Source organism: Castor canadensis, chromosome 2, assembly GCF_047511655.1.
Source record: "Castor canadensis chromosome 2, mCasCan1.hap1v2, whole genome shotgun sequence".
Classification (NCBI taxonomy): Eukaryota; Metazoa; Chordata; class Mammalia; order Rodentia; family Castoridae; genus Castor; species Castor canadensis.
Genome location: NC_133387.1, coordinates 169560862 through 169569363, shown reverse-complemented (window position 1 = coordinate 169569363; position 8502 = coordinate 169560862). Strand labels below are relative to the sequence as shown.

Sequence of the window (8502 nt, the reverse complement as noted above, 5' to 3'; positions counted from 1 at the left end):
CAGAATTCAGCCCATGAACTCTGGGCATGTGAGAGGTGTTTCTTTTATGGCTCTTAAAATAACAGCCAGAACAATGGCTAAGTGATAGATATTGCCTTAAAAAATTCTACTGCCCAATACTGTGGTTTCTTTTTCTCTCTTGCTAATTTGCATAGCTACTTTAAAGGTTATAACAGGAAAAGACAAGCCTGCTTGAATAGTTCCTAGTTAAGGAGCCTCTTAGAGAAGAATGCTGGTAGATACCTTTTGGGGTCTTGCTGGGTTCATTGCTGTAGACTTGCAGGTAAACCCCTTCAGCTAACTGCTCTGAAATGTAGAGCTCTAGATTTTTAAGGGAGGTCTGGGCTATGGGTTTGAGTGAACTGATGCAATTCTATTTTAATACTGTCAGTAGCAACGTGGTGATCAGCATGAAGTCAGATTGTGTAATCTGAATGAGAATATCTGCAATCTGGAATGCTTTTCATACATTAGCATTTTGCCCAAAGGATATCAAAGAAAAGAAAGGAGGGAAGGACTGGAGTGGGGGGAGTTAGTCACTGTCATTTGTAACGCTTGTAGGAGAATGAAGTCCTGTACTCTCTCTTCTGGAAGACTAATTTTTATTTTCTGTGATGTAAAGTTAAGACTGAAATCACATAATCTGGTGTGCTTTAGCTAGCTGAATATTCCTGTGCTGAGTCTGGTAAGGAAGTTTGCCTTAGTTTTTCAGTATGTACTATTGATTATGCATTTAAACTCTCTCTCTCTCTCTCTCTCTCTGTCTCTCTCTCTGTCCTATCTCCTATTCTTGTAATTCAAACTGGATATGATATTAATAACACTCACTGCTTTGCTCTCTGCTTTTTAGCAAAACTGCTGTACGAGCCTTGAGTTTGCAGAGAGCCCAGGAAGTCTCTTGTTTCTCCAGTAGAGGTAATGAAGATGGGACCACTTGTGCATGATGAAGGAAAAGAAAGGAAGTTTATAACACAACTCAGGACATGCCATAGGGAGAGGCAGAGTAAGCATTCAGCTCATCTTTAGCTGTCTTTGGAGTATGGACGTGAGCTATAGGTTTAAATAGACAAAAAAAAAATGGGGGCAAAGGACAAAGGTATGCATAAACAGTTCAGTCATAGGTGTGGTCTGGTTGGTCTCATGACTGGTGGGGTCAGTATTCTTGGTCTGACAGGTGATCTGGTGGTCTGTTCCAGTTCTGGGAAGTTATCACTTACCTGGAGGGAGTAATCTGGTTCTTGTTTGAGAGGATTCTTGAGATAATTGTCCTTACTGGGAGAATGGGAGCTCTAGTTCATTGTCATAAAGATATTATCAGTTTTGTCCTTTTTGGAATCCAAGCTAATTGTAAAGTGACTGAAAAGAGAATAGCTTAAAGCAAAGACAGATACAAAATGGAGACAGAGATGCCAAGCATTTCCTGTTTTTACTTAATTTGTGGGCTCAAGTAGGAGTCAGTGCAAAGGCGACTTGAGCGCCTTTTACACATGTACTCTTAACACAGATATGTTTTTGCCTTCTACTTTTTTGGATTAAATTCAGTAATAACTACTGGATCTCTAAAACTGAGCTAGATACATAAATGAGTCCTTGAAGTGTGACTAGGAATGGCAATTGCTTTGATCACCCTATGTCATGGTGCTCAGAACAAAGTTACTAATGGTGAATGAATTTGACAGCAGTGTTTTCCCTTCTGTAACAGACTGGTGCCATTTGAGAACTAACTCAACTCTATTTCAGGTATGTGAGATCAGTTGCTTTCAAATGAAAAATTACTTCTAGTTATAAGTTGCTTTCATATTCATTGTATCATTTTATCCTTATGGAAAATTAGGTGAAAATATTTATTACAAATCCCACTATTACTGATGGATAAACTGAGGCTAAATGATTCACTGGATCATCCAATGCTCCTAAGGATCTATTTGTCAAAATCAGTTTCAGAGCCAGGCCAGCCTCCTCCAGCTGACTGCAAACCAAACACACATATTATATTTTACAAAAAAAGTATGATACCATGTTAGGTGCTGAGAACAGAAAGAAAAACAAAAACATCACTGCACAAATATAATATGATAAATTTACAACTGAAACTACATATTTTGTGTTTTGGGTAAAAGTATCCAAACTGCATTGTGCCTCATTCTTTATGTGCACAGTGGTTTCTGGCTTATAGGAAAGTATATGTAATGATGTAGAAGCTGGGGACAAAGAGAAGGATGCAGGACCTTTCTTAAGCACTTTTCCAAAGATCAGCACTATGTTTTCCTCTATGTATCTCAGCCTTGCCTTGGCTAAGTTTTTGAAACTTGCTGGTCTTCAATTTCCTAATTTCTAGAGTTAGGATACCTTTCTCAAAGTTACAGAGTAGGTAAAATGGGTTGATGTGCATGAAGCATTTACAACTAGACCCAGTACTTACTAAATATTTATTGTCATAATTATAACTATCATGACCAGCTACATATGAAGAAAATGAAACTCTAAATTTTAACTATTTGGCCAAGATTTATATAGCTGATCATGAAGTAGGGCACAAACCCAGGTCCAAATCCAGAGCTACAGAAGAACTAAAAGGAGAACTCCAAAATCTTTAAGTTCTTGCGTGAGGCAAATAAACATTCCAGGGGAATAAGAGATCCCCCTGCACATGGCAGAGAAGCACTTGGAGGAATATTCTTCTCATTTGGTCAGAAAAATAAACTTATGAAGGAACAGAAAGGCAATAGAGAACCATGTCTGTTTATCATCACTATGCTTAGGAAATCAAGAGATCTTCCTTGAAATCTATAGAAACCTGCATAATTAATAGCCTGATATGTGTAAATTTTTCACATGGTGGACTTTAATGGCTGACTAGTTTCTGTCTTAAAAATTCAACACAGAATTTCTTTAAAATATTTTCTATAGCTGTCCCAATAATTCACTTAAGGAGCAACAGACTATTTTCTTTCCTATTGATTATATGAAAAATTATCTTTTTAGAGTCACAGCAGTAGCCTTATGCACACGGTATCATTTCTGTAGGAGTTGATTATCTTTACCTTTTCCATTTTAAGTTAAACAATCTCCAGGTTAGGATGATCAACCATGCAGGTCTTTGGCACAAAATAAATCACCACAGTAGCACAAGGTCAAACTCTGTGGAGCTGTCACGTATCTGCCCAGGAGCCAGTGGGCTAATCTAGACTTTACAAGGTCTCCGTGGGTAGCAGGAATAAGACAGGTAACAGCTACCTTTATCAGCTCTGGAAGGAGGTACTTGGTCCAAGGCTCTGTCCTGTGCCAATCTTCTATTCTCTTTACGATTAGCTTTTTCAACTGTGTTTGAGGTTTAGCGCAGAGAATAAATGTGACCTGTTACACACTTACTGCTATGTCTTCACTGAATCTTTCTAAAATTAACAAACATGTACAAATAACTATTTCTCATTTATCTGTTTGGCAGGAAGTGTCTGTGTATAAGCCCTGCACCCCTAAGAAAACTGGTATATACTATTTCTTAACAGAAATCTGTGATGGCAGGAAAACAGACTATGTCCAATGTCACATTAGATATAGGCTTTTAAAAAGACTAATGCATCCAAAAGCAAATATATTGGCACTATCCATAACCCTGACGTTTTGACAAATACCTTAGTGTCTGCCTGTGTGATCAAATTGATTATCTCTGTGAGTTTCCTTCAAAGCCAGTCACCTCTATGGCACCTTCCTCATGGTTCTATGAAACTCTGGGGCCTGATGGCAGCATGATGTTTGGATCCCAGAATTCTTTGCTACCTTCTCCATTATTCTCATCCCCCAAAACAAACAGTTGAAGGAATGCAGTGGGAGCTGTCCTGAAAGCAAATTTGGTTAACTTCTCAGTTTTGTTAGGGGGACTTTTTGGGGGAAGAAAGCTTTGATAAAGTTCAAGACAATTTATTTCCTGTCTCTTTAAATTTTCAATGAGAATACTGTGTCCAGATGAGCTGTCCTGGCTAGTTTTAACTCTTCCGTGTAAGGGAAAACTGTGAAAGTAGAGGAAACCACAAATCATTGGGATTAATAGGTCTGTTGATTACATTGACTCAGCACAGAAAGTGTCTAGTAAATGTTAGTTGGTTGGTAGTATTCTGAGGAATAGGAACAGAAAGAAGAGGGAGATTATTTTACTCTTGATAAAGCACTTATTGACAGTATTGGGGATTAAACTCAGAGCTTTGTGCTTGCTAGGCAAGTGCTCTGACATTTGAGCCACACCCAACTTTTTTAGGTTTAGCTTATTTTTCAGATATGGTCTGCTAACTTTTTTGCCAGTGACTGGTCTTAGACTTGGACACTTCCCACCTCCACCTGCCACATGGCTTGGATTACAGAAGTGCACCACCACATACAGCCTGTGATATAGAACTGCTGGAATTAATTCACCTTAATTTGCACTAAAGTGTAAATAAACGGAGTCTTCCTTCATTCATCCAGTAAATGTTCATTGAAATTTTACTGGGTCTCAGGCCCTGTGTGAAACACTGAGCATGTGTAGGATGGTGGCCCATGGGTGATAGGCAGCTTCCCAAATATCTGTTCTGGAGTATGTCCTTTGGATTGCATCTTCTAGTCTTTGGCAAGGAAAACAGGATTAGAGACTGGACACTTGCTTTCAATTCCTCCTCAGAAGAGAATATATTAAAACTTAAAAGACATTTAAAGGAGGGGTGAAGAAAACTGACACGGACAAGCTTTGAAAGAGAACTAATCTGGGCCACAGACCACTTCCTGTCAATAGCATCAATACTTCCTTGGTCATTAAACTGAAGCTACCCTACTTCCAAAATTATTCTTTCATGTTTTCTTTTCCACTATAGCCATCCTAGTTCAAATTCAAGCTTTGCTCCTTTATCTGCAATATTACAGTAACATCTAAATTCTTCTCTATTCCAGACTCCTTCCAAAGTAACTTCCATTCAGTCACTAACATGAGCTTTGTGGAGCCTACAGCAGCCCAGCTGAAATCCCTGCTCCCCTACTCTCCTCATTGAAATCTACTACTTACAAACCCACCAGGTTGACCATAATATTGCAAATCTCCACATGAAACTCTACACTAAGGTCTTTCATGAAAATAATGTCACAGTTGGCTACTTTGTCTATTTCTGTAGACTCTCTACTGTATTTTGCCCCTGACTGTCCTACATGTTAAACTGGATTTCCAACTGGTCTGTGGAACTCTCTATGTTTTCCTGTCCCTTGGCCTTACTTATATTGTTTTCTTCTCCTCGAGTAATTCTGAAAGCTCTTTTTTGCTCATGTCTCTAAAGTACATATCAGTTAGCATGTCTTTTGGGTAGCCTTTTTACAGGGTGTTAGCTTTCCATTACTATAACAAAGTACCCAAAGATGGTCAAGTTAAAAAGAGGAAGAGTTTATTTTGGCTCACAGTTTTAGAGGATTTAGTCCATGTTCAGTTAGTCCCATTGCTTTTGGGCCTCTGATGTGGCAGGATATCATGACAGAAACACATGGTAGAACAATCTTCTTACCCCATGGCAGCCAGGAAACACAAAGAAGAGGAAGAATCCCTTATTTCACTTTTCCCTTCAAGGGCATCCCCTCTCCCCCACAATGACCTGGGATCTCCCACTAGGCCCCACCTCTTAAAGATTCCACCACTTTCTAATAACCCAACTTGAGGCCCAAGCCCTTAATACATGGGCTTTTGGGGTCCACTACAGATCCAATCTATATTGGCACCTATATTATGAGTTGTGATTACCTCTTCTCATAGTGTTCTTTCCTTTTTAAGGCACTGAGCACATTTTTTTTAGCTTCCCATAGGCCTCTTGTTTGTACCATGTAGTCAATGAGACCCATCAGGGTTGTGATGATATCTCTTTTTTTCCCTTGCCAAACTCAGCACAGTGCCTGGAACATTGCCATATTATTTGTGAAAAAGTTAAAATTAAATAAATTAGCAGTGTAAACATATGCACTTAAATTAAAACAGGACTTTGAAGCCTTTGTTGAAAACTGCTTGAGTTCTTCAGCATGAATTGTCCTAAAAAATGGACATGAATATTGGCCCAAATGATGATAATTTTGAAGGATAGAAAGTGTGGCTTATCATGGACCCTTTTCTTTCTTTTGATGACACCTCTTTCTTTGTGTATTAGTAGTATCCTTGCCAGGTCACCTTTTGCAACCTGACTCTAATACTTTGAAAATGGTTACCATTATTTCAGCATCACTTGATGTAGTTTTGCCTTTGTGTTTTTGTACAATTTTTTTGTTGCTTTCTTCAGTTTTAAATAAATTAATTTTGACAGGCAAAAAAGGTGGTTTCTTATTGTATAATCCTATATGCTTGTGGATTGGACCCATTACATTTCTACTAATGGTTGTCTTAGTCCATTTTGTGCTTTTATGACAGAAAACCACAGTAATAAAGAAGAGAATTTTATTACTTACAGAGCTGGAGTTTGGGAAGGTCAAGACTGAAGGGTTCACATCTAGTACAAGCCTTCATGCCACTTCACCCCATGACAGAAGGCAAGAGGGCAAGAGGAAGGGAGAAACACTCTTGAAATGGAGCAAAAAAAGACTTACCTCAATTTCTTAACAAGACCATTCTCATGATCATTAACCCACTACTATGATAACAACATTAATCACCTTTAATTAGGCCTTCCCCACAAAACTGGTGTATTGGGGATAAAACTCCCAATATATAAACCTTTGGGGGACATATTAAAGGACAACAATGCAATGACATCTTTCAAATCTATCAGACAGCAGAGTCCCAAATCCAATTCACCTGAGAACAGGCCTCCTGGAGTCTGGCTCAGCAGTCTTAGGACATATGCTAAATAGAGGTCATGGTGACAATAAGGTAGGTAAGGGTCATTCACTCAGGTAAGTACATGATTCTCCAGAAGACATCCTGGAAAAAACAGAAATCATGTGCAAGACAAAAGTTAAGTGAAGATAAAGCTCAAATGCACCTAGAAAGACTACTGTCCTTGTTTTCCTTTTGCAAGGAGATGCAAGCAGTCATTTCCACCTGCAGGAGAGAGGCATGACTGAGCTTCCCTTGGACTCCGACTTTGCCTGGAATCTTTCTTTTTGAATTTACTGACATTTAGGATCCAAACTCATTGCTTAAAATTGGCTAAATAAGGTCTCTCCAGTTAATTTTGCCTATAAAACAATTTTCCTATTCAAGAACACTGAACACCAGACTCTATCTCTCATAATAAAGAGGCCATTAATTCTCTGCTACTGCTCATTATTCTTATTAACTATCTGCAGACTTTTTGCTAGAGGCAAAATGTATCTATTGGAACTAGCAAATAAGGATTGCTAACATTCTGAGGCCAGAGTTCTCACCCAAGATCTCAGCAAAGCCAGGGAGATTGGACTCCACCAGCTGGGCTCTGTGCAAAGCATCCATTCTGTCTTGGGCTCAAGAGGGAAGGTAGGTAGGCAGGCTGTGCAAGAGACTAGGTCGCTACTCAGATTTGCTTATTCTGAACTTCTGTCTTGAAAACAGAGTGAAACTGAAGTTTCCAAGAGTAAATGTTGATCATTGAGGTTTCCTTTAGTTTTTTTTTTTTAATTAAAATGGAAAAAGTGTGATTTCTATAAGAGGAAGGTAAAAAAGAGGAAGAGACATGTCACACTAATCTGGAGCTCCCTGAGAAATATTAGAACATGAAACAGAAAGTAATGAACAATTCCTGGTCAGTTAACTTCCTTAATTCTTAATTCTTATTGTTTTTTGTTGTTGCTGTTATTTTTTTGGTTCTTTTGATTTTTCTTTGTTAAATAAAAGTTACAGGAAGGTATTTTTTTGGACTAATGTCCTATGCTAGGCCCCAACAGAACCAGCTAAGCATCAAAACTCATGTTAAAGTTCCACCTAACCAAGGTGAAACTAGGCTGTTCACCTAAATCTTCTGAAATTAAGATTAGAGTGATAGCAGTCAAATTTTCCAAATAGGTCAGTTCTAATTGGCATGATAATGAAGTTCCCCCCTACCTTCATTGTTTGTTTGGGTTTTTTTGTTTGTTTGTTTGTTTGTTTTAGATACTAGGGTTTGGTCTAAGGTCCTACACCTTGAGCCACTCCACCAGTCCTTTTTTTTTTTTTTTAAATGATTATTTATTTATTTATTTATTTTTACTGGTGACTATCAGGCATTTTCTTTTTTTTTTTTTTTATTAATATGTGCATACAAAGCTTGGGTCATTTCTCTCCTCTGCCCCCACCCCCTCCCTTACCACCCACTCCGCCCCCTCCCTCTGCCCCCTACCCCCTCAATACCCAGCAGAAACTATTTTGTCCTTATTTCTAATTTTGTTGTAGAGAGAGTATAAGCCATAATAGGAAGGAACAAGGGTTTTTGCTGGTTGAGATAAGGATAGCTATACAGGGAGTTGAGTCACATTAATTTCCTGTGTGTGTGTGTTACCTTCTAGGCTAATTCTTTTTGATCTCACCTTTTCTCTAGTCCACCAGTCCTTTTT

The 8502-nt window shown here is 38.5% G+C and overlaps 1 long non-coding RNA gene across 7 annotated transcripts in view; it reads left to right on the top strand.

Annotated features, from left to right (window-relative positions):
- The first annotated feature begins 211 nt into the window (after positions 1 to 211).
- Positions 212 to 8502, top strand: part of LOC141420865 (uncharacterized) — a 145834-nt gene continuing 137543 nt past the window's right edge. For 6 of the 7 annotated variants that reach the window (XR_012445546.1, XR_012445547.1, XR_012445545.1 and 3 more), the window contains exons 1-2: positions 212 to 283; positions 851 to 1003. This is a non-coding gene — a long non-coding RNA (uncharacterized lncRNA). Of the gene's footprint in view, positions 284 to 850; positions 1004 to 1702; positions 1741 to 8502 lie in introns of all 7 variants that reach the window. The other variant, XR_012445544.1, reaches the window with a different exon arrangement.